At 43.7% G+C, this 26,158-nt stretch overlaps 1 pseudogene; it reads left to right on the forward strand.

The window, feature by feature from the left end:
- The first annotated feature begins 3,947 nt into the window (after positions 1-3,947).
- On the forward strand, positions 3,948-25,713 carry LOC148480491 (vomeronasal type-2 receptor 26-like; annotated as a pseudogene).
- Positions 25,714-26,158: the final 445 nt, after the last annotated feature.

Consider the following 26,158-nt stretch of genomic DNA (forward strand, 5'->3'; position numbering starts at 1 on the left):
AGAGACATTGTGTAGATGAGGCAGTTGGGGGGGGGAGTCAGTAGTAGTAATGAGTGTGAGATGAGGGAGCAGTACAGGTCAAAGGTCAAAATCAGATAAAAGGAAGAACAGTGCTGGAAGATGTAAAGGCACAACTACAATAGTATATTATAGCCAAAAAAGGAGTCGAGGTGTTCAAGTTGTAAGACTTGAGAATTAGTATAAAGTATGAATATATTAAAAAATAAATAAAAGTTATAGGTGTGAAACAATGGGAGATACTACAGTGGTATAAAGATAAATTGACAGTGGTATTGGAATGATTTAAACATTGTAGAGAAGAAACAAACATACAAGTATTAAATTTTAAGTAATCAGGTAGTTGCTTGCAGGGTTTTGGCAAAAAGAGTGTCTAGGTTATAATGGAAGCTGGTGGCTGAGTAGCAGGGTTTCCAGAAGTTCAGATCTTTTTTTTTTCCCCAAGTTTTAGAGAGTTCTTTTAAAATGTCTTCCTCCTGCTTAACTCCTGACTAACTCTTAAGTTATGCTGTACATGTAGTTCCACTTAGAAAAAACCCACTTTGAAATAAAACCTAGCAGCCTTGTACAAGCCTAAAGCCTTGTGACCTACTGATTATATAGTTAAGCATAACATGTGTAGTCACTGATTAAACCCACCCTCAATACCCTCACCCACACCAGATACAAGTCATAAAATTCTATAAACCTAGTAACGGCTGATGTTTTGCCCAGTGTATGTGATCATTAACCATAACATATAACACTTCAAACTTATCTAATAATAAAGACACGGAGACAGTAATGGATTTAAAAAACAGGTCAGCTATTTATTTAAGAAAGTTAATTTAATTATTTAAATACTTTAAATATTTTAAATATTGTATGGTGGCTGGAAGGACGGCACTTACACAGAGCAGCCCAACAATGCTAACTCAACAAAAACACAGCATTGCAGGCGTATATCCGCCCTATGGATGTCAAACCCTGCACTTGGGTATTAATCATAGACCTTCTAACACACACAAAACCATCCTTAGATGGCTGTACTGCCCCCGTAGAGGTGGTACAGTACTTCTCAACTTAATAGAAGGTAAGCACACCCAATGCACACACACTACACCCGGGCTGATGATAAGCCGTACTTCTCGCCACACAGACTATAGCTAACAACAACCCTAGGGCAAGGGAGGGCGGGCAAACGAAACAGGAAAGAGGCCACAGGCTTGCAAGCCTGGCCTTATATAAGCTCTGTCCCACTCCGCCCAATAATGATTTAATAGGCTGTAACCTAACCCCATGATCACTACCCCAGGCAAAAGCCCAGCCTCCTGGTTTAAGACACTCCTGTCTTATTCAAGCCCTCCGTTATTCATACAAACAAGCAGAGCCAAAACAGCATCCCATGAAGCTAGGAGATAAGATCTGACTAAATAATTAAATATAAAGTTACTCTGGAGTTTACAGATATGAATTAAAGACAGTATACCCAGCAAATCAGAGAATTCCAGACAGCATTGGTTTTTCTATAATAGATGCCTGGTGCAAATATATGATTACCCAGCAAATCAGGCCCTGAATTATCAGTGAATAGAAAAAGAGGACCCTAAAAGAAGTGAAGACATTTACTGACCAGATGGCTGATTATGAAATCCTGATGGAGAATATACCACAAGTACAATATTTCAAGAGGTTTGAAGGGTTGGTCCAGGCTGGCACCTTCTCCTGTCAATCATAGGCACCTGATCGATATGTTGTTTTTACCACATTTCTTAGACTCGGTTACACCAGTTTGTTATTCTGATTATGTGTTTTTTTTCTTCTAAACTGAGTGTCACAGAGTCCTCTCCTGGTGTCTTCCACATTAGTGAGCTGGTTGCTCCTTCTAAATTTGCCAAGTCACCTCTCATTTTTTCAGATGTGTTAGTACAACACAATGTTTTTATGCGTCACTTGCGGCGTTCCAAGACTGACCAGGCTGGTAATGGTTTCACTTCAGCCATGCTCTGACAGTAAGATTTCACACTGCTATCCTGGGTCGCACCAGGGATTTTGTACACGGGACCATCCCGGGTGCGATCAGGGTGAGACCCCTTTCAGACTGGCGTCCCGATCGGACTAATTGCTGGGTCGATGATGTCACCACCATCACGTGCCAAGCCAGTGCTTAGAGATGAGATCATCACATCGACCCGGGTTACCCGTTCACACTGCACTGCGAGCCGGGTTGAACACGTGTGCTCGTTACCCGGGTTGAAATGCTGGGTCCCTTGACCTGGGTTATTTCAACCTGGGCCTTTCACACTGACCAATAACTGGGGTAGCTGCGCATTCATGTGCAATAACCCGGGTTATTGCTGGCAGTGTGAAAGGGGTATGCGAGTGAGGCAGAAGGGAGCATTATTTATGCATATAACAAACACCGGATTTACAAGGAGGAGGGGTGTTATTGACTATATCCATATTTTAAAACAGTAATTGTTTTTTAATATGATGACACAGCAGGAGCTTTACCTGCAGTGCTAGCTGAGGAGTGCAGTAAGTCACTGACACTCTCAAAGGCTCACACTTCACCTGCTCTCCTGTCACAGCCTGTTTGGAGGTCTGAGGGTGGCCCGAATGAGATGGAGACACTCTGGGCAGATGTATGAAGCTCTGGGAAGTGATAAAGTGGAGAGTGATAAACGACCAACCAATCAGCTCCCAACTGTCATTTTTCAAAAACAGCCTGTAACATGACAGTTGGGAGCTGCGTGGCTGGTCATTTATCACTCTGCACTTTATCACTTTCCAGAGCGTCATACATCTGTACCAAAGCTCTCTGTCTCACAAAAGTAAAAAAAAATAATAATTGGTGCAGCTGTGGCAATGGATCGGCACAGGGGGAGTTTCTAGGTACTGAGAACCCCCGTTAGGCTTTTTGACGGGTGATTTTGCTACTATCGGAGTCGCTACTTCAGCAGCTTCCACAGGTCTTTCTGATGTGGAGATTTAATCTCTGGGTCAGTGGCATTCATATGTGTTTTGATGCTACATTTGATCGGGTTTATCTGCGTCTTTTCCTTCATCGTAGCTAACCGGAGGCTAGCTACATACTGCGGGGGTCCGTGAGTAATTTTTTTTCCTCCCGAGTGTCTAAATGGCAAAACAATTTAACATATAATGGCGTTGTTTAATACACCCCCCGGGGTGGTTTAATGTTTTAATGTTTTTGCCTCAGGTCCGGTTACCTACGCTTCAATCCACCACCCACCTCCCCTTCTATGTCTGTGTGTTGAATGTTTGAGGCTACTGTAGTTGCTATTTTTCCATTTGCCCTTGTGCTTCTGATTTGTATGTTATATTATGTCGGTTGGAATTTATAATAAGCTGTTATGGGTTTTTGGACCACTCCTATGTTTTCTGGCCTTGTAAATTCCTAATGGCTAACGATTGTTGTTCATTCCCGCAGGCAAGGGTTGTACGGCGGTTGGGATTTCACAGTTTTGGCATTTATTGCAAAATAAGTTGATGGAGGCTATGCAGGGTTTTGGAGTAGCTCAGGTCCTGATACTGCATTTTAAGGGCAATGATCTTGGTAAGTGTATAGTGCTTGATCTTCAGTCAACAATTACACCTGGGGGTTAGGGTTATTAAAGTGAGAGTTTACCTGGAGATGTTGCCCATAGCAACCAATCAGATTCTACTTAACATTTAACTAGCACCTTCTAGATGATAATAGCTAGAATCTGATTAGTTGCTATGGGCAACATCTTCAGATGTTGCCCATAGCAACCAATCAGATTCTACTTAACATTTAACTAGCACCTTCTAGATGATAATAGCTAGAATCTGATTAGTTGCTATGGGCAACATCTCCACTTCTATACACTCTCACTTTAGTAAATATACCCCCCGATCTTCGTTTTGTCACCGAAGCTTGTCCCTTCTGTAAGACTGTGTGGTCAGATATGACGTGGGGCATGTTTGCAGAAGTGTTAGGTCTGGAGCAAGGTTGGATGTTGCCAGGAAAACAGTGAATGCAGCAATGGTGTGTTTACTTATTGCCAACAATGGCATTCTAGTGGTGCATAATTTAATTAATTTTATGTATGCCCAATCGGTCTGATCAGGTCAGGGCCGCCGTCAGGGGGGGACTGCCGGGCCCGGAGTCCCGGAGAGAGCTGGGGCCCGTGTGACAGCAGCACAGAATATATGAATCAAAAGCCATGGAGACACAGCGCCACCGGCGGTACTTGAAATATGGTGCCGGTGCGAAAAGTCTTTGTAAAAAAAACAGGTACAAGTTTTATCCAATGAGTAGAGATAGTAGTGGTGCGCTTTGGGGCAATCTTAGTGTGTGCGGACTAAGGAATGTGACCATATAATTATGAAAAACCTATATGTTCCTAATGTTCCAAATGGGTAAAAAACGTCCCGACTTTGAATCTGTAGGTTGGGTGTTCTTAAATGTCCAATGTCCACAAACGCACAAGTTTCTTGTATGTAAAGAATCGTGTTAATGGTCCCAAGTTTTTATAGTCTTAATGGGTTAACCCCGTATTATCTGTAGGATGGGTGTTCTTTATGGCGTTACTTGACCGTAACACGCACCGGGACTGGGAGAACCAGAAGGATCTTCACACCGCATGGGGTAAGTAACAGTTTTCTTTACCTACCTGCAACATAGTGTTCTCCAAGTCCCTGATACTGTGCCCATGTGTTGTATTTGAGGTGGAGAGGAGAGCAAGGAGTTGCGTATTACTATCCTCTATGTGTGTCTCCAGCACCAGCGCCTTGGGTGTCCCCAATGCCATCATCCTGCATTTTCCCAGTGCCATCATCCTGCGTCTTCCTAGTGCCATTTATCCTGCATCTCCCCAGCAGCATCCTCCTGTCTTTGCACATAATAGCCCCCCTCCCCAACACACAGATCATATTCCCATTTCACAGAATAGCCCCCATCCCCACAGATAGATCTCCCCCTAGCACAGCAGATCCCCCTCAGACAGATCATCATCTCCCCCTAGCAAGCATAGTCCCCCTCAGAGATCATCCCCCCTTAGCATCACCCCTAGTAGAGCAGATCCCCATCCCCCTCAGAAAATCATTTGTCCTTAGCAAAAAATAGATCCCTCCCCCACAGACAGATCATATTAATATATAATAAATGCCCCCCCCCCCTCAGATCAGCATTAATTCCCCCCACTCCCTCAGACAGATCTCTATCAGCCACAAAAAAAAACCCAAAAGAGACCTGACTCCTGCATGCAGGGGCCGGTGGAAGTCTCCCAGCCAGCCAGCCCTCCCCCTTTTGCTTCCACTGCGCTGCAGCTAGTTAATTAAACCCAGGTCTCCCAGACAGCCAGCCCCGATTGACGCCTTTTCCTCCAAGGTGCTCGAGCGCGGTGTCTGACGTAGTCAGTCCCTCCTGTAAAGCGGCAAAGCCTCTTCTCGCGATAGAGGCAGGCCGCAGGGAGTTGACAGCGGGGCTGTACAGTGAAAAAAAAAGAGCCGGGTGACGCGATTCTGGGAGCGGGGCACAGTTGAGAAGCGTCCCCAAAGACCAATCGGCCCACCGGGATTATCCCCGCTAAAGGTAACGGCCAATCCGCCCCTGGTCAGCACACACTAAGATTGCCCCAAAGCACACTACTACTATCTCTACTCATTGTATTAATTAGAGGTTGGGATACCTCTACAAGTGGAGCAGCTAGGGACGACCTTGAGATAAGACCAAGAGCGCTGGATACCCATACCCTTATAATAAGTTTTATCCAGCCTTTAGCTGGCGAAAAAAAAGTGTAGAATTGGGGTTTAGGGGTGCAGGCTTAAAAAAAAATAGCCTGCACCCCTGGGAATGCCGACTAAAAACATTGTGTGTAAAAAATTTTTTTTTTTTTAAATCGGGACACCCCAAATTTTTTTTTTCAATTTTGGGGTTTAAAAAAAAAAAAATAGGGAAGACACTTGTAAAATATCTAAATTCAATCCAGAGGGGTTCCCAAGAATGCGGCAGGTGTTTTCTTCATTGTGGGTAGTAGTGGCAGGTGCATTTTTTAAGAATTTTTAAAAATCATTTTAGGGACTTAAAAATATGCTTGCACCCATTTTCATGTACCCCAAATTTGATGGGCATAATTATTTTTCCCCAAAAAATTTGCTAAATGCTCTTCTTCATCACCTTCTCAAAGCCGCATTTATGCACCTGCATTAAAAACTGGACTTCCCTTCAGCAGGCAAAAATGGGGGTACCCATAGTGATCCCCCATATCTAGACATCTTTAGGGGAGTGATAGGATGTTTTCCCGAAAATTCCCATTTTTTTTGCCGCTCCCAGTTTTGCCGGGTCCCTTTTCCGCGTCCTTGAATACAGGGATTATTGGGCACGTGTGCAATACTTTTCCGCCTGGAAAACAGGCGAAAAGTCCAGCAGGGGAAAAGTCTGGACTTTTCACCTCAAATTGAATACGGGCCTAAGTGGGATTCAACATCTATTAAATACCTGGGAATATTCCTACCAAACAACATCCACAATCTATATAGACTTAATATATCTAAATCTGTGAGGGATGTGTTGGGGGAACTGGAGAAGTGGAATAATTTAATGCTATCATATCTGGGTAGAATATATTTACTTAAGATGATCACTTTTCCAAAGCTCTTATACACACTCCAGATGTTGCCTATTCTGTTATCTGTAGAGGATGAAAAATTTATAAACACTGCTATTAGGAAATTTATTTGGCAAAACAAAAGACCGTGGGTGGGTTTACTTAAATTGCAACAGTCCACTGTTAATGGAGGTGTGAATCTGCCTGATTTGAAGCTATATAGCCATGCTGGTGTCTTATGATACTTCCGTGACTGGATTCATGGCATGGATCTACACACTATAACTGATATCGAATATAACAAATCTTTTTTACCTGATCAACACCTCCTCTCAATTCTACATTGCCATAAGCAGGAACTCCCCCCTATTGTTTCCCAGAACCTGCTGCTGATGACCTCCTGGTCAGTATGGCACTCCACCAGAAATAATAAGGGCCTAAAAAGCCACCATTCCGTCTTTTTACCACTGGTTGCTAACCCTGAATTCCAAAAATGGCCAAGCAACATTGCCCTTCTCCTCCTAGCATTCCAAAGGTATAGTATACATCATGTCATTAGTGGATGTCACTACTAGATCTCCTCTTCATATTCAGCCACTTGTGGATAATTATGCAATACCAAGCTCGCACACTCTTGCTCTTTATGAAGCCCAACACTACGCCAGCTCGGTAATTAGACACTTCTCCTCATTAGACTGGTCCAATCCACTTGACGTTATGTTAGCTAGCCCTACTATGGGTAGGAAGGCCATATCCATTCATTACCAGCTATTACATGTACCCTTAGATTTAGACTGTCTATTGAAAACTTTTTCCTATTCTATTTCTGTTATGTCTTCCACATAGGGAGATGTTTTACAACATTTTTCACAATGGTTACCTCTCCCCACATCGTAGACATTTAATAGGTATTTCCGATACTGGAGCATGTCCAAAGTGTAATTGCCTTGGATGCTACCTTCATGCATTGCATGTGGGACTGTCCTCTTATAGCCCACTTCTGGAGGCAGGTCCATCGATTTGCTATGACTTATCTCCTCAACCACTTACCTCTTACGGCAGAATGGGCAATCCTGGGATTTGTACCCTCAACTACTAGAATGCTGCAAGGCAGCAAAAAACTCATGTTGATAATATCATCAGTGTCTCGTAAATGTATCCTGCATCAATGTATCCACGGTGACCTCTCCTCCTTGTCTCTCTTTCGAGCTAAATTATTCTATGTATTCCACATGGATTGGCTGGAAGCTTCTTTACACAAGGCAAAACACCCTGAGAAATGTTTCGAAGTCTGGGAGGGATTTATAGATTCATTATCAGGAAACATAAAATCCCAACTACATAAATGTTTCCATTCTACACAATGGTATTAAACTAGAAAATTATTAGGAGATGCTCCAATTAATGTTCCTACAAATACTCCTGTTGTTTGATTTGCCCATTGTGTCGACCAGCCTGCCTGTTTTCATCATTAAGGATACAATTTTATATATGCAAACTGTGGCCTTCATTCAGAGCCGTACGCTCTGAGCAGAGCGCACGCTCTGAGCAGAGCGCACGCTCTGAATGAGGGCCGGCCTCCATGAAAATGGAGCGTCCTCCTGGACGCTCGTATAGCTGTGGGTGACCACTCACAGGCTATACGAGCGTGCAGTTTGATGGCCGCGATGGTCTTGACCATCGCGACCATCGAAACTGCGAGCCGGAGCCTGCGGTTGAGGTTTTCAACCGCAAGCTCCGGAGTGATTTTGGCTCTATCAGAGCCAAAATCACTCCCACTGACATCACTAGTGATGTCAGTGGGCCGGCTTCTGACGGGAGGCGTTCCCGTGGGAACGCCCCCGTCAGGGAGGCACGCCCCCGGCACGCCTACCAAAGGGGGCGTGCTGTCAATCAACATCGACAGCACGCCCCCTTTGATCAGACACAACGAGCGAAGGACTTTCCTTCGCTCGTCGCGTCTGGCGCATGCGCACGACGGAGCTCCCTCCGTCGTGCGCATGCTCAGTCCAGAACATCGACCCACTTGCGAGCGGACAGCCGCTCGCGAGTGGGTCTGAATCAGGCCCTGTGTGTGTTCCCCTTACTTATGTGGCAGTTCTGTTCAGCCAAATATTGTGTTTCTTTGTCTTATTAGTCCAAAGATTGTATAATTTAAAATTTGTTTATTTGTGTTCCAGCCTGAATATACACTGCTCAAAAAAATACAGGGAACACTTAAACAACACAATGTAACTCCAAGTCATTCACACTTTTGTGAAATCAAACTGTCCACTTAGGAAGCAACATTGATTGACAATCAATTTCACATGCTGTTGTGCAAATGGAATAGACAACAGGTGGAAATTATAGGCAATTAGCAAGACACCCCCAATAAAGGAGTGGTTCTGCAGGTGGTGACCACAGACCACTTCTGAGTTCTTATGCTTTTTGGCTGATGTTTTGGTCACTTTTGTATGCTGGCGGTGCTTTCACTCTAGTGGTAGAATGAGACGGAGTCTACAACCCACACAAGTGGCTCAGGTAGTGCAACTCATCCAGGATGGCACATCAATGGGAGCTGTGGCAAGAAGGTTTGCTGTGTCTGTCAGCATAGTGTCCAGAGCATGGAGGCGCTACCAAGAGACAGGACAGTACATCAGGAGACGTGGAGGAGGCTGTAGGAGGGCAACAACCCAGCAGCAGGACCGCTACCTCCGCCTTTGTGCAAGGAGGAACAGGAGGAGCACTGCCAGAGCCCTGCAAAATGACCTCCAGCAGGCCACAAATGTGCATGTGTCTGCTCAAACAGTCAGAAACAGACAACATGAGGGTGGTATGAGGCCCAACGTCCACAGGTGGGGGTTGTGCTTACAGCCCAACACCGTGCAGGATGTTTGGCATTTGCCAGAGAACACCAAGATTGGCAAATTCACCACTGGCGCCCGGTGCTCTTCACAGATGAAAGCAGGTTCACACTGAGCACATGTGACAGACGTGACAGAGTCTGGAGATGTCAAGGAGAACGTTCTGCTGCCTGCAACATCCTCCAGCATGACCGGTTTGGCAGTGGATCAGTAATGGTGTGGGGTGGCATTTCTTTGGGGGGCCGCACAGCCCTCCATGTGCTCGCTAGAGGTAGCCTGACTGCCATTAGGTACCGAGATGAGATCCTTAGACCCCTTGTGAGACCATATGCTGGTGTGGTTGGCCCTGGGTTCCTCCTAATGCAAGACAATGCTAGACCTCATGTGGCTCGAGTGTGTGAGCAGTTCCTGCAAGACAAAGGCATTGATGCTATGGACTGGCCCGCCCGTTGCCCAGACCTGAATCCAATTGAGCACATCTGGGACGTCATGTCTCGCTCCATCCACCAACGCCACGTTGCACCACAGACTGTCCAGGAGTTGGCAGATGCTTTAATCCAGGTCTGGGAGGAGATCCCTCAGGAGTCCATCCGCCACCTCATCAGGAGCATGCCCAGGCATTGTAGGGAGGTCATACAGGCACGTGGAGGCCACACACACTACTGAGTCTCAGTTTGACTTGTTTTAAGGACATTACATCAAAGTTGCAGCAGCCTGTAGTGTGTTTTTCCACTTTAATTTTGAGTGTGGCTCCAAAACCAGACCTCCATGGGTTAATAAATTTGATTTCCAATTATAATTTTTGTGTGATTTTGGTGTCAGCACATTCAACTATGTAAAGAACAAAGTATTTCATAAGAATATTTCATTCATTCAGATCTAGGTTGTGTTATTTTAGTCTTTTAGTCTTCCCTTTATTTTTTTGAGCAGTCTGTCTGTCTGTCTGTCTGTCTGTCTGTCTCTCTCTCTCTATATATATATATCTATATCTATATTGTCACGGCTGCCGACACTTGAGACTCCTGGATGGGGGCAGGCCTACTAGGCACAATAAACTTGGGAATGGCTTAGGGGTGGCTTAGGAATTACCTTTTCATGAAATCTCGATAGCACAGATAAAGTAAATAGAATTTATTCGCAGGAGAAAAATAATAGCAACGTCTCCCATAAAGTCTCAACAACACTGAGGTTCACATAAGCAATAATGAGTATAGGAGAAAAAACCCCATATAGTCTTTAACACAGAAAAGTTAATATGGTAGGGAACCCTGAGTCCAGTATGAGGCTAACACCTCAGGATGGTATAGAGGAGCTTCACCTGGGTGGATCCGGAGCAGAGTGAGCCCTGTGATGCGGTGAAAGACGGAGCAGGGTTGAGCCCTGTGATGCTGTGAGGTTGAAGCAGGGTTGAGTCCAGTGATGCAGTGAGGTCGGAGCAGGGTTGAGCCCTGTGATGCGATGAGGTCGTAGCAGGGTTCAGCCCTGTGATGTGATGAGGTCGGAGCAGGGTTCAGCCCTGTGATGTGATGAGGTCAGAGCAGGGTTGAGACCTGTGATGCGATGAGGTCGAAGCAGGGTTGAGGCCTGTGATGCAGTGAGGTCGGAGCAGGGTTGAGTCCTGTGATGCGGAGGTTGAAGGTGTGGTTCCGGAACAAGGTTGAGCCCTGCGGTGTAACTAGAATCCAGAATGGGGTTGAGCCCCGCGATGTGATGATAACTAACGGTGCAGTTGACAACTGTAATGAAGATGGGTTCGATGTCCACAGGAGTGATAGACAACAGGCAAAGTAAATAGTGCAGCAAAAGGTGAAACCACAGCAATGGAGCAAAGCAATACTTAGGCAATGGCTATGCTGAGCTCTCTAGTGCGGCTGGTAACTGGCATCAGAAGTTTAGCTGGAACATGAGCGGAGAAATAGCAAAGTCCACAGCAACCCACAGGCACAGAAGGGATCTGGCAGGAGTCCAAGAAAGACCTGAAAGTAACGTTGCACAGACACTGAGACACAGTTAGTGACAGGCTTTATACTAGAGGTCTGTGATCCATAGGAAGGTCAGAACATGTGACCCAAATGGAATCAGGTTTGAAATAATGAGCAATCTAGGAATACCACAACCTGACAACACCTTGGAAACAGATGATCACTTTAACTCTCTATTACCTGTATGTGAAGAACGCCAGCAAGCAGAATAGCTCCTCCAATGACCACAAAGGAACTTTGGAAAAAGTAATCTATCTTTATGTACTGAAATAGTCACAGTCCTGACAGTACCCCCCCCCTTTTTGGATGGTCTCTGAACACCCACCAGGTTTTAAAGGGAATTTAGCATGAAAATTACGTATCAACTTAGGAGCATGGACATCACAGTCTTTAATCCGAGATCTCTCCTCCGGGCCATAACCCTTCCAGTCTACAAGGTATTGTAATTGATATTGATGCTTACGTGAATCTAGAATTTTAGCGATCTCAAACTCCACACCTTGAGCAGTTATTATGGGAGGTACTTTAGGCAAGCTGTCATGAAATCGATTAGGAATCAATGGTCTAAGCCAGGAGACATGAAAGGAGTTAGGTACACGCATATTTGGAGGTAACTGTAACTTACATGCCACTGGGTTGATAATTTTTATAATACGAAAAGAACCAATATACCAGAGAGCAAACTTCATAGTAGGTACTTTAAGTCGAAGATTTCTAGTAGACAACCAGACACGATCCCCAACAGAGTATTTAGGAACAGCTGAACGTTTTCTATCAGCAAAGACCTTATAATTATGAGAGGCTTTCCTAAGACACTTATGTACCTGTCTCCAAATTCCAGAAAAATGTTGGAGGGTAGCTTTGGCTGCTGGAACATCCACTGTAGGAATTGATTGAAGCTCAGGAACTCGAGGATGCTGACCAGAATTGGTGAAAAAAGGACTTACACCTGTAGCAGACGAATAATGAAAGTTATGAGCAAACTCAGCCCAAGGCAAGAAATCCATCCAATCATCTTGAGAAGAAGAAATATACATTCTCAAGAAGGTCTCCAACTCCTGGTTCACTCTTTCGGTTTGTCCATTTGACTGAGGGCGATATGCAGAAGAAAACTGTAATTTCATTTGCAATGATGAACATAAAGCCCTCCAAAACCGAGCAACAAACTGGACACCCCGATCAGACACTATCTCAGAAGGAAGTCCATGAAGACTAAATATCTCTTTGATAAATATTTGTGCTAATTTGGGGGCTGATGGAATTCGAGCCAAAGGACAAAAATGAGCCATCTTGGTAAACGATCCACCAATACCCAAATAACTGTACACCCCCTAGAGTCAGGAAGATCTGTAATAAAATCCATGGAAAGATGGGTCCATGGTTGGGTGGGAATGTGTAGTGGATGGAGAAGACCAACTGGAGACTGCCGGGAGGACTTATGTTGTACATACTTAGAACAAAAACGTATCAACTCTTGGACATCTTTTTTCATGGAAGACCACCAATAGGAACGTTGCAAAAATTAGTACATTTTACGAACCCCTGGATGTCCAGAGAAACAAGAATTATGAGCCCAGGAAAGAAGTTTACCTCATAACTCTGGTGCCACAAATATCTTCCCAGGAGGAGGATCAGGAGAGATGGAAATTGAAGAAAAAGCCAGAGGGTTTATTATAGGGTACCTTTGATCCTCATTTTGTTCTTTCTCTTCCAACATTGAGCGTGAAAGTGCATCTGCCTTTTTATTCAATGAACCTGGACGATACCTGAGGACAAAATCAAAACGAGAAAAAGAGTGCCCAACGAGCTTGTCGTGGGTTCAGACAATGGGCCGTTTTCAAATACTATTTTACAGACCATAAAAATTTGTTGTAACAGGGTGCTTTGCGCCTTCTAATAAATATCTCCATTCCTCCAAAGCTAACTTAATAGCTAACAACTCTTGGTCCCCGATGGAGTAATTACTCTCAGCACTAGAAAACTTTCGTGAAAAGAATCCACAAGATACTGTTCTCCCATCTGCAACCACTTGAGACAAAATAGCCCCAACACCATAAGTGGAGGCATCCACTTCTAGCATAAATGGCTTCTCAACATCAGGTTGAACTAGAATGGGGGCCGCGGAAAATGCATCTTTGAAAGTCTGAAAGGCATCCAATGCCTCTGGGGACCACACTTTGGGATTAGCCCCTTTTTTTGTCATAGCAGTAATTGGAGCTACAATCGTTGAAAATGCTTTGATAAACTTTCTGTAATAATTGGCAAAGCCTAAAAATCTCTGAATAGACTTTAATGAAGTGGGCAAAACCCAATCTTGATTAGCCTTTAACATCTCAGGGTCCATCTGAAGTTCAGAACCGGAAATGATATACCCCAAAAAGGGTATCACTGGGACTTCAAAAACACACTTGGAGATCTTACCATAAAGCTTATTAGCTTGAAGACGACTTGATACCTCTTTAACATGGGTACGATGATCAGAAAGATTCCTGGAAAAAATCAAAATATCATCAAGATAAAAAATAACAAACTGATAAAGTATATCTTGGAAAATTTAATTCACAAAGTCCTGGAACACCGCGGAAGCATTACATAAACCAAAAGGCATGACGAGGTTCTCATAATGGCCATCTCGCGTATTAAACGCAGTTTTCCACTCATCACCCTCTTTAACTCTGATCAAGTTGTAAGCTCCCTTTAGATCAAATTTAATAAACAGTCAAAACCCCTTAACTCTGTCAAACAATTCTGTAATGAGAGGCAAAGGATATTTGTTTTTTACCATGATCTCATTTAGACCTCTAAAGTCGATACATGGATGAAGACCACCATCTTTTTTCTTTACAAAAAAGAAGCCTGCTCCAGCGGGAGATGAAGAAGGCCTGATAAACCCCTTTCGTAGGTTATCTTGCACATATTCCGACATGGCTTGAGTTTCAGGAACAGAGAAGTGGAAGTTTGTCTGCCGCCTGCACAGAAAAGACATCAGCAAATTCATGACAAGGCTGTGGAAGAAAAGGTGGAACATCTACTTTCACTTCAGCCAATCGTACCACAAGAATCAAACAATTTAATTTGCATTTAGGACTCCAAGAAAGAATTTGAGAACAAGTCCAATCAATATGAGGGTTATGAAGAGTTAACCATGGTAAACCAAGAACTATATCATACATAGAAATAGGTAATACCAAAAACTCTAAACTTTCTTCATGCAAAGCTCCTACCCTCAACTTCATAGACTTTGTTTGATGCGTAACATATCCATTAGAAATTCTAGTCCCATTAACTTCAGAAAGGGGAAAAGAACGGGTTAATTTGACAACAGGAATTTTTAATTTCTGAACCAAAGACAATGAAATAAAATTGCCAGCTGCTCCAGAATCTAGCAATGCAGAAAACCCTTGACACGAAGAACCAAAATCAGGAATGCTCACAGAAATTAAACAGTCCTTTTTGGGGGAAACTTTAGAAAGTACCCCTAGTTTGACTTCCCCTCCATCAACTAGGGACGATCGTTTTCCCGGCCTTATTGGACAGTTAGCCAAGAAATGTTCTGAGGATGCACAATACAAGCACAAATTAGAACGCCTCCTACATTGCTTCTCAACTTCAGACAATTTAGCTTTATTAATTTGCATAGGCTCATCAGATGTACTATGAAAAGAGCGAGACTGGGGAAGAGAACTTTTAGAACACTCAGAGCGAGTCCTCTGAACCCCTCATTCTCGCATACGCAGTTCAATTTTAATAGTCAATGAAATTAACTCATCCAAATTCTCAGGAAGATCCCGAGTCACCAACTCATCTTTAAGTCTCTCAGAGACACCATTCCAATATGCTGCTCTTAATGCCTCATTATTCCATATAAGTTCTGCGGCTACAGTTTGAAAATTAACCACATACTGACCAACTGGAGCTGTTCCTTGCTTTACTCGCAAAATATCCACAAACGCGGCCACTGATCTTCCAGGTTCATCAAATATCCTTTTGAAAGCAGAAACAAAAGCTTGGTAATTAGACATTAAGGCATCATTTCTCTCCCATAGAGGAGAGGCCCACTCAAGAGCAGCACCAGACAATAATGACATAATATAAGCAGGGCTTATATTATGTTATTACAAAGGCTAGGCCATGTCACTCAGTCACAAAGATGTAATTTGCACGTCAATGCTGACCCTAGTTTACCTACAACACAGAAACCATTTTCTGCCTACCTTTGTATGCTGGATCTTGGTGCTCGGTAGGGGTTATGTTTTTTTCATTATCTCTCATAGGAACTGAATTATCAGTGAATAGAAAAAGAGGACCCTAAAAGAAGTGAAGACATTTACTGACCAGATGGCTGATTATGAAATCCTGATGGAGAATATACCACAAGTACAATATTTCAAGAGGTTTGAAGGGTTGGTCCAGGCTGGCACCTTCTCCTGTCAATCATAGGCACCTGATCGATATGTTGTTTTTACCACATTTCTTAGACTCGGTTACGCCAGTTTGTTATTCGGATTATGTGTTTTTTTTCTTTTAAACTGAGTGTCACAGAGTCCTCTCCTGGTGTCTTCCACATTAGTGAGCTGGTTGCTCCTTCTAAATTTGCCAAGTCACCTCTCATTTTTTCAGATGTGTTAGTACAACACAATGTTTTTATGCGTCACTTGCGGCGTTCCAAGACTGACCAGGCTGGTAATGGTTTCACTTCAGCCATGCTCTGACAGTAAGATTTCACACTGCTATCCTGGGTCGCACCAGGGATTTTGTACACGGGACCATCCCGGGTGCGATCAGGGTGAGACCCCTTTCAGACTGGCGTCCCGATCGGACTAATTGCTGGGTCGATGATGTCACCACCATCACGTGCCAAGCCAGTGCTTAGAGATGAGATCATCACATCGACCCGGGTTACCCGTTCACACTGCACTGCGAGCCGGGTTGAACACGTGTGCTCGTTACCCGGGTTGAAATGCTGGGTCCCTTGACCTGGGTTATTTCAACCTGGGCCTTTCACACTGACCAATAACTGGGGCTGCCAAGAGAAATCTTGGGCCCGGGTACAGAAACATCCTTGGGGCCCCTTGGCACAGCATGTTGGGCACGGCTGCACCTCTTTGTGTATGTGTCTAGCATGTGAGAAGCACCCACTCACAGGAGCATGGCATAGCACCCCGCAGCTGGGACAAAAGTATTCACAATTAGGATGCGGGATAGTCCCACCATATCTGCATCTTTAGATGGATGTAACAGACAGAAATTAAAGTGCAACAATGTTATTTAGTACATTTCTCATGTGTATATAACACATAAATAAAATCTATTTTCTGTCATAGAGATAGATGAATGAAGAACTTAATTTTGACATAACATCAGGTCATCTTATAACACACACACATTCCGCAGCACATATCCTAACCCACTGCTCCTTCCTCACTATCTACCCCATCTGTGTCACCTCTGTCTGTCTGCTCCTCCCCTTTAAATGTAAGCTCTCGTGAGCATGGACCTCCTCCCTCATGTGCTTCTCCTTCCCCTACTTATACTAGGCCCTGGTCCCTCACATGCTTCTCCTTACCCTATTTATACAGGGGTCTATTTACTAAGCAGTGTTAGGAGACAGAGTGAAAAGTGATAAGGTACCAGCCAATCAGCTCCTAACTGTCATTTTTCAAACACAGCCTGTGAGATGGCAGTTAGGAGCTGATTGACTGGCACCTTATCACTTTTCACTCTGTCTCCTAACACTGCTTAGTAAATAGAACCCACAATCATATACTACTAACTCCCCAAACAGCACCTAACAGTTGGTTGCTGACACCCTGCTGCTTGTGTTATTCAGCAATGTCTATAAATCATGTCCTTGTTCTGCATTGTTCTGTACTGCTAAACAAAAATTTTTCTTCTATACTCATTTATGTACTGTGTTAGGACCTGTGGAACCTTTGTGGCACCATATAAGTAAAGGATAATAATATAAATATAGTAGGATGGCGGCACTCCAGATTAGAAACAAAGACTGATTGCAGCGTTACTAGATTTCAATGTTTCAGCGCATTATTGTGCATTTGTCGGGAACAGCATTACTAAGTAATTCCTGAGTGCCGCCATCCCACTGTATTTATCTATATCAGCAGCATGGAGGGCACCCAGTAAGCGGCTGCTTTATTGAAAACAATGAGTGTCAGACCTTGCATTATATATATATATGCACATACATACAGTCAGGTGTATAAATATTGGGACATTGGCAGAATTTTCATATTTTGGCCTCTATTCACCACCATAATGGCTTTCAAATGAAACAAACAAAATGTGCTTTAACTGCAGACTTTCAGATTTAATTTGAGGGTAATTACATCCAAAGCAGGTGAACAGTGCAGGAATTACAACGGTTTCTATATGTGCCTCCCACTTTTTAAGGGGCCAAAAGTTATGGGACAAACTAAACAATCCTGAATCTAACTTTCACTTTTTAATACTTTGTTGCAAATCCTTTGCAGGCAATTACAGCCTGAAGTCTGGAACGCATAGACATCACCAGACGCTGGGTTTCATCCCTGGTAATGCTCTGCCAGGCCTCTACTGCAAATGTCTTCAGTTCCTGCTTGTTCTTGGGGCATTTTCCCTTCAGTTTTGTCTTCATCAAGTGAAATGCATGCTCAATCGGATTCAGATCAGGGGATTGACTAGGCCATTGCATAACATTCCACTTTTTAGCCTTAAAAAACTCTTTGGTTGCTTTTGCAGTATGCTTCGGGTCATTGTCCATCTGCACTGTGAAGCGCCATCCAATGAGTTCTGAAGCATTTGACTGAATATGAGCATATAATATTGCCTGAAACACTTCAGAATTAATTCTGCTGCTTTTGTCAGCAGTCACATCATCAATAAATACAAGGGAACCAGTTCCATTGGCAGCCATACATGCCCACGCCATGGCACTACCATCACCATGCTTCACTGATGAGGTGGTATGTTTTGGATCATGAGCAGTTTCTTTCCTTCTCCATACTCGTCTCTTCCCATCACTCTGGTAAGTTGATCTTTGTCTCATCTGTCCATAGGATGTTGTTCCAGAACTGTAATGGCTTTTTTAGATGTTGTTTGGCAAACTCTAATCTGGTCTTCCTGTTTTTGTGGCTCACCAATGGTTTACATCTTGTGGTGAACCCACTATATTCACTCTTGTGAAGTCTTCTCTTGATTGATGACTTTGACACATATACACATACCTCCTGGAGAGTGTTCTTGATTTGGCCAACTGTTGTGAAGGTGTTTTTCTTCACCAGGGAAATAATTCTTCTGTCATCCACCACAGTTGTTTTCCGTGGTCTTCCGAGTCTTTTGGTGTTGCTGAGCTCTCCGATGCGTTCTTTCTTTTTAAGAATGTTCCAAACAGTTGATTTGGCCACACCTAATGTTTTTGCTATCTCTCTGATGGGTTTGTTTTGATTTTTCAGCCTAATGATGGCTTGCTTCACTGATAGTCACAGCTCTTTGGATCTCATATTGAGAGTTGACAGCAACTGATTCCAAATGCAAATGTCACACCTAGAATCAACTCCAGACCTTTTACCTGCTTAATTGATAATGAAAGAACGAGGGAATAGCCCACACTGTCCATGAAATAGCTTTTGAGTTGATAGTCCCATTACTTTTGGCCCCTTAAAAAGTGGGAGGCACATATAGAAACCGTTGTAATTCCTACACCGTTCACCTGATTTTAATGTAATTACCCTCAAATTAAATCTGAAAGTCTGCAGGTAAAGCACATCTTGTTTGTTTCATTTCAAAGCCATTGTGGTGGTGAATAGAGGCCAAAATATGAAACTTCTGTCAATGTCCCAATATTTATGCACCTGACTGTAGATTTTTCAACATGCTTTCAACCAATACAATATTAAAAGCTCTCGCATCTCTCCAGACTCCTCACTGGACATATCACACTCCTCTAGGAGACCACATTCAGTAGAGACATCATCATATTCATAGTCAAAGACCTTTTAGACAAATGCACAGTTAAGAACTATTTTTTAAATACAAAATATTTTGTTTTTTGTTCACCCAGCTCATTAAGCCGGTAGCTGGTTAGGTACTGAGCAATTTTAGGTGTGGGACTCTTCTAAGCACAATCCTCACCAAATACCATTTCCTGCCTGGAATAGTTTATCACAGGCAGCGTAAAGGCACTTTAAATGCTTTTCCTTATTCAATTTCTTCTAGTTCCAACAGGAGTTGCAGCTAAAACCTAAATTTGTATAAATGCCCACTAAAAGGGACTTACCTCAGCTGGGCACTAGTTGGCTGTTGGGGAGAAGGCTCTGCATCCATTTTGTGGCATACCTGCAGCCTTCCAATGCCCTGGATCCTCTGAAAAGGTGAAAGGGAGACAGACACCGGCCTCCGGTGTGCAGCGCTATGTTATAGCCCTATGACCTTAGCTCTGAGGTAAGGCGCATGCACTGCGCACTCCTGCACAGGCTGCTGGTTCATCGTGTCATCGAAGTGCGACTGTGCACAACGGCCAGTCACGCCAATGTACCTTGTCCTGGCGCTCCGGCTATGGAGAGAGGGCGGAAGCCGCCGGAGTCCTGGAGACTTCCCCGGGCAAAAGTGCGGGTGTCACTGTTGCTTTGGTTATAAGATACCAGCACCACTGCACACCAGCCTCCATGCTGTCCCTCTGGGGAGCCACCCTACCTCAGACTGCAGCACTAAGGGCAGGTACTGTGGAATACAAATTATCTTTGGCTCCAGCTCCCCCCTAAGACATCATTCAGAGGTGTCTGCTCAGCAAATAACTCTGATTTCTTGCATTAATAATCTAAAATACAGTATCCCCAGTCTCTGAAATCTAGAAGTCTGGTCATTTTAAAACACAGGATCCCATTTTTTTTTTTTTTTTTCATCCCTGGAGACATGTTATCTTTACACTTGCACAGAATATCTACTTCAAAAGGAGTCTCACACTGGGATTTTCACACCTATACAATAGGAACGGCTTCTAACACCTTTCCACAAGCCTGCTTTGCCCTGGAATACTTTGTGTAACTAAATCATCAACTGAAAAGACAAGTTAGCTTATTAGATACTCCTTATTCAAAACAGACCTTTTGTACAAGAGAGAAGCAACTGGACATAGCAATGGCCAAATTAAATTAGTCTGTTCATGAATCCCATTATAACTTCTGGATCATACACAGAGTTGAGAAAACAGAAAAAAAAAAAAAAACTACTTGACCTTCTCTCATCATCAAATGCAATTCATGCTCTCCAGGCTTGCCTACCCTCCCGATTTGGCCGGGAGCCTCCCGATTTTCGGGTGCCGCTCCCGGCCCCCCGGAAAGGCAGGCAAGCCTCCCGGAAGTCTCACACCCTCATCACCTCCCCCCTGAAAAAAAACAGAAATCCCCGCAGCGGGGAGCCCGGTGACGCGATTTGCGCAGAATCGCGTCATCGTGGCCCCACCCCCTGCTTCACAATGCCAAAAATCACGGCATTGTGAAGAGGGGGCGGAGTCACGATGACGCGATGAGCTGATTGTCGGCAAGTATGATGCTCTCTCATCGATGACCCAATGTATTTTTACACCTCCAGCTTTATGCCTTCACTCCGCCCACCACGAGCAGCAGTTCCTATTGATCCAGCACAGGCTTCCATTCTTAAATCCCTTGGCATTTTCAAAAAAACTCAACGGGGCAGTCGTGGGAAGCGAGGGCGAAAATCTCTTATCCGCTGTAACCACGTAAGTTCCTTACCTTCAGGTTCACCAGTTTCATATAGAAGACAAATAGAAGTGGTACCTATCAAACGGCACTGTGCTTGGAAGAACAGATCATTAAACTCCCGCTCTGTGACTGACATCCCCAGAGCTCCCACACTCAATATAAAGAAAACTACAGGCACTCCGGTATGCCCAATCAGGTCTGTCCTTTGTAATGCCAGATCTATAAGAAACAAGACTGCCACAATTGCTGACCTTATTGAATCTGCAGATCTTGCCTGTATTACAGAGACTTGGCTAGATGAAAATGCAGCACCTATCTTGGAAGCTGCAGTTCCAACAAATTATTCTGTCATTCACAACCCAAGACTTAACCGCAGGGGAGGGGGAGTGGCCATCTGCTTTAGAAAAGCACTTAAACTTAGGGTCCACCCATTGGAAATGACTCACTCATTTGAGTGCATCGCTGCTCGGAGTTCTACAGAATTAGGATTCAGAGTACTTCTAATTTACCGTCCCCCTGGAGATGGAAAGATATTTCTACAAGAATTTGCAGATATTGTTGCTGGACTAGTTCTGGAGCATCAAAGATGGCTGATCCTTGGGGATTTCAATGCATGGGTTGATGATGAGCTCTCACACCTTGGCCAAGATCTCCTGTGCACAATGAATGCTCTGGGCCTCACACAAGTCATTCCTTCGGCTACTCATATAAGTGGTCACACTCTTGATCTTGTTTTCCAGATTGGATTAGATGTCTCTGACCTAAATATAAACCCAGTCACGTGGTCAGACCACCACTCAATTCACTTCTCAGTTGCAACCCCTCAAAATAGAACTTTACCCATGGAGTTGACAAGGTATCGTCCAAGGAGGGGCATGACTCCCCAGGCTCTTGCAGCAAACCTGGATCTTTCTGCGGTAATGGGGGCCTGTGAAGATCCTTGTTCCCTTGTCCATTACTATAACAGGGATGTGACAGCTGCAATGGATATTATTGCCCCTGTGCGTATACGACCCCTCATGCCACACCGTCAAGCCCCTTGGTTTGACAATAGTGTTAGTGAACTCAAGAAAAGGGGGCGTAGACTTGAAATACGATGGAGGAAGACGAACCTGGTAGAGGATAAGTTAACACTAATCAAACATATAAGAGAATATCAATCAACAATCACCCGTAAGAAAACAGAGTTCCTTTCAAATGAGATCAAGGCAGCAAACAATAGGCCGGCTCAGCTTTTCCGTACAGTGGAGATGCTTTGCAAACCAGCATGCCTGCAGCATGATGAAACCCTCTCCCAGTCAAGAAGCAATGAGTTTGCAAAATTCTTTGCAGATAAAGTATCCTCCATCCGGGCTGGAATCCCCACAGTGCCATCAAAGGAGTGCCAAACTACCAAGCCTGCCAAGGTAAGCCACCTGTCTCCCTGGAACAGCTTTGACATAATGGATGTAAAAGACATTGCTAAAATTATCAGAATGTTGCGACCCACCACCTGTGATCTGGACCCTGCCTCAACCAAGCTTCTCATAGGGTGTATAGACATTATTGGCCCTGTAATTGCAAAATTAGTTCAATGCTCTTTGCAAACAGCCATTTTTCCAGAACCACTAAAGGAAGCAATTGTTAGACCACTTCTTAAAAAACCTGATTTAGACCCCGACTGCATGACCAACTATAGACCAGTAAAACCTTCCTTTTCTAGGAAAGGTAATTGAGAAAGTTCTGGCAATGCAACTGGAAACCCACCTGTCTACCCATGATATTTATGATCCATTCCAGTCAGGATTCAGGAGAAGACATAGCACTGAAACAGCCCTGGTATGTGTGCTTAATGATCTTCTGATCTTCTGGTGGCAAGAGACAGAGGTGATTGTTCAATCTTAATCCTTCTGGATCTCTCAGCAGCATTTGATACTGTGGACCATGGGATTCTAATTGAGCGCCTGAAAAATTTCTGTGGACTGGATGGCACAGTCCTTAGATGGTTCAAATAATTTCTCACTGGCAGGTCAGAGAGAGTTTCTTCTGGAGTAAACTCTTCATCACCAGTGTCACTTCCATGTGGTGTCCCACAGGGTTCTATACTATCTCCCATGCTTTTTGCAGTATACATGCTACCATTGGGTGAAATAATCAGACGTCATGGCCTGGTCTACCACTGCTATGCAGATGATACACAACTGTACCTGTCCTTTGCTCCAGGTACAAAGGACCCAATAACAACACTAAATGGCTGCCTAGCTGAGCTTCAGGAGTGGATGAGTGCCAGTTGGCTGCGACTGAACCCTGATAAAACAGAGGTTCTTATGATAGGTCACAGGACAGGGCTACAGCATAGCCAACCAACAGGACTTACGCTTGGGGGTTCAGAATTACAAAACACTAAACATGTGCGGAATCTTGGTGTTGTCCTGGATAGTGGCTTGACACTTAAACATCAGGTATCAGCCACAATCAAATCCTCATTCTTTCATCTGAGGAACATAGCCAGAATCAAGCACTTAATTCCCTCAGAAGATCTGCCTAAAGTCATACATGCATTTATATCATCACGCCTAGACTACTGCAACACCCTCTACCTCGGTCTCCCAGCAAAAGAATTACACTGCTTGCAGATGGTACAAAACGCAGCTGCCAGGCTATTAACCAACCAGCCCCGTTACAGCCACATAACACCCATTCTCTACTCCCTTCACTGGCTGCCTGTCAGATGGCGAATTGCTTTCAAGATTGGATTAATAACTTACAAAGCCCTACATGACCATGGCCCAAGGTACCTGAAGCAGCTTCTGATTCCTTACCGTCCCACTCGATTACTGTGATCCGATGACGAAGGACTAATAACAGTACCTAGAATCTCATGGAATTCGTCTGGGGGGTCGAGCTTTCAGTTTTGTGGCTCCAACCTTTTGGAACTCACTTCCCCGCACAGTTCGAGAGGCCTCCACTCTAGAATTCTTCAAAAATAGACTCAAGACTCACCTATTCACCCAAGCATTTCACTAATGTCCCTTGTTTAAGCATTTTTTTTATTTTGTACTGTAAATGTAAAGCACTTTGAGTCCTTTAGGAGAAAAGCGCTATATAAATATTATTATTATTATTATTATTATAAGGGCGCACTGGGCAAAGACAGATGTAAGTCCCATTCTATAGAAAATAACAAACTTCCCTACTCTGCCTCTATACTGCTAGGAGACAGGAAAAAAAGGAAGGAACAAGAGGAAGGGGCTGGACTATATACAGTGAGGGGACGGTCCCTAAAAAAAACTTCCTGTCTATACTAAGGGGAATAGGTCCTATATCCCAAGGTGTGCCTGACATGGAAGAAAGACAATGTGCTATAATACAAAGGTTTACCCCACCGCTGCTACACTCTCACTCTCCTGTGTAATCTACTGACCCTTTGTATGTGTCCCAGCTCTCAGCAAATTTTATTTTGTTGAATGAGACGGGGTAAATTCAGCATTCTTATCTGTACAAACGTTCTTCTGTGCTCATAATATAGCGTTTCTAACGGCAAAATTAGAGATTGTAATGTCCAAACCAATAATCTTTCCTCTTGTGATACAATCATAAATATTTAAGAAATTGCTTTTCCCAGCATTCCCAAATAATACATTTCTCAAAAATTTATATATTTTTTTTTCAGATATGATCAACTGTTGGAAATGTCCCGATGAACAATGGCCTAATAAAAGGAGAGATATATGCATCCCAAAGCAAGTGATCTATTTGTCCTACCAGGAACTGCTTGGCGCATGTCTAGCTTCCAGTGCCATGGCGTTTTCCCTGGCTTCTCTGCTCATTCTTGCTGTCTTCATCCATTATCAAAACACTTCAGTAATCAGAGCCACCAACAGACTCCTGAGTTACCTCCTTCGATTGTCCCTCACACTCATTCTCCAGCTGCCTGCTTTTCATTGGTAATCCAAGACAGATAACTTGCTTAACACGGCAAGCTATTTTTGGCATGTCTTTCACAGTTTCGTTGTCCTCCTTGCTGGCAAAAACCATACTTGTGGTTCTGGCCTTTCACGCTACCAAACCTGGCAGCCATCTGAGAAGATTCATGGGGCAAAAGCTTCCATGCTCCATTGTCGGCTTATGCTCCTCTGTTCAGGCTCTTATCTGTGCCATGTGGTTGGGAACATGTCCGCCTACCCCCGTCCATGATCTCCGCTCACAGCCTGGTCAGATAGTCATAGAGTGTGGAGAACGGTTTGGCTTATTTGTGATGCTGGCCTTTATTGGGTGTATGGCAATGGGATGTTTAGCCATAGCTTTTCCTGCTAGGACCTTACCAAACACGTACAATGAAGCCACGTTCATTACATTCTGTATGTTGGCTTTCTTCAGTGTCTTGGTCACCTTCATACCAACTTACCTAAGAACCAAAGGCAAGTACACAGTGGCGGTAGAGATATTTGCCATCCTGGTATCTGGAGCCGGTGTTTTGGTCTGCATTTTCTTCCCCAAATGCTTTATAATCTTTAAAATACAGGAAAACACCAGGGTAATACTAAGAAAATATCCAATAGTATCCAGGAAAGTGGCAATCAAAGATCACCTTTAGAAATGCCTTCAAAATAAAACTCAAAATGTATGAAAGTTTGTATTACTGAACTATACAACAAATTTTAATTTCAACGTGGAAATATATAGAATAATAAAGTAAATAAAAAAAATTCCATAGTCTATCTTCAGTCAGTACTTTTTTGAAAGCATCTTATATCTAAAGCTGAATACACACGGTACGTTATCTATGAACAATATCAATATCGTTCCAACGATATATCGTTCAGTTTTATGCAGTGAACGACCAACGATGCGCGTTCCCGCATGAACAATAATGATAATCTATGGTCGTCCGTACATGCAGGCCAACTTGCACGATATTGTCAACTTTGCCTGTGCAGAGATGTGGCAGGATGACTTCACTGAAAGATCTCTTTCAAGTCGTTGGTGGTACAGATCGTACCATGTGTATGCAGCTTTAGGCAGCCATTTTGTTAGCTAAA

The sequence above is a fragment of the Taudactylus pleione genome, unplaced genomic scaffold (assembly GCF_031769625.1).
Source record: "Taudactylus pleione unplaced genomic scaffold, aTauple2 ptg000612l, whole genome shotgun sequence".
NCBI lineage: Eukaryota > Metazoa > Chordata > Amphibia > Anura > Myobatrachidae > Taudactylus > Taudactylus pleione.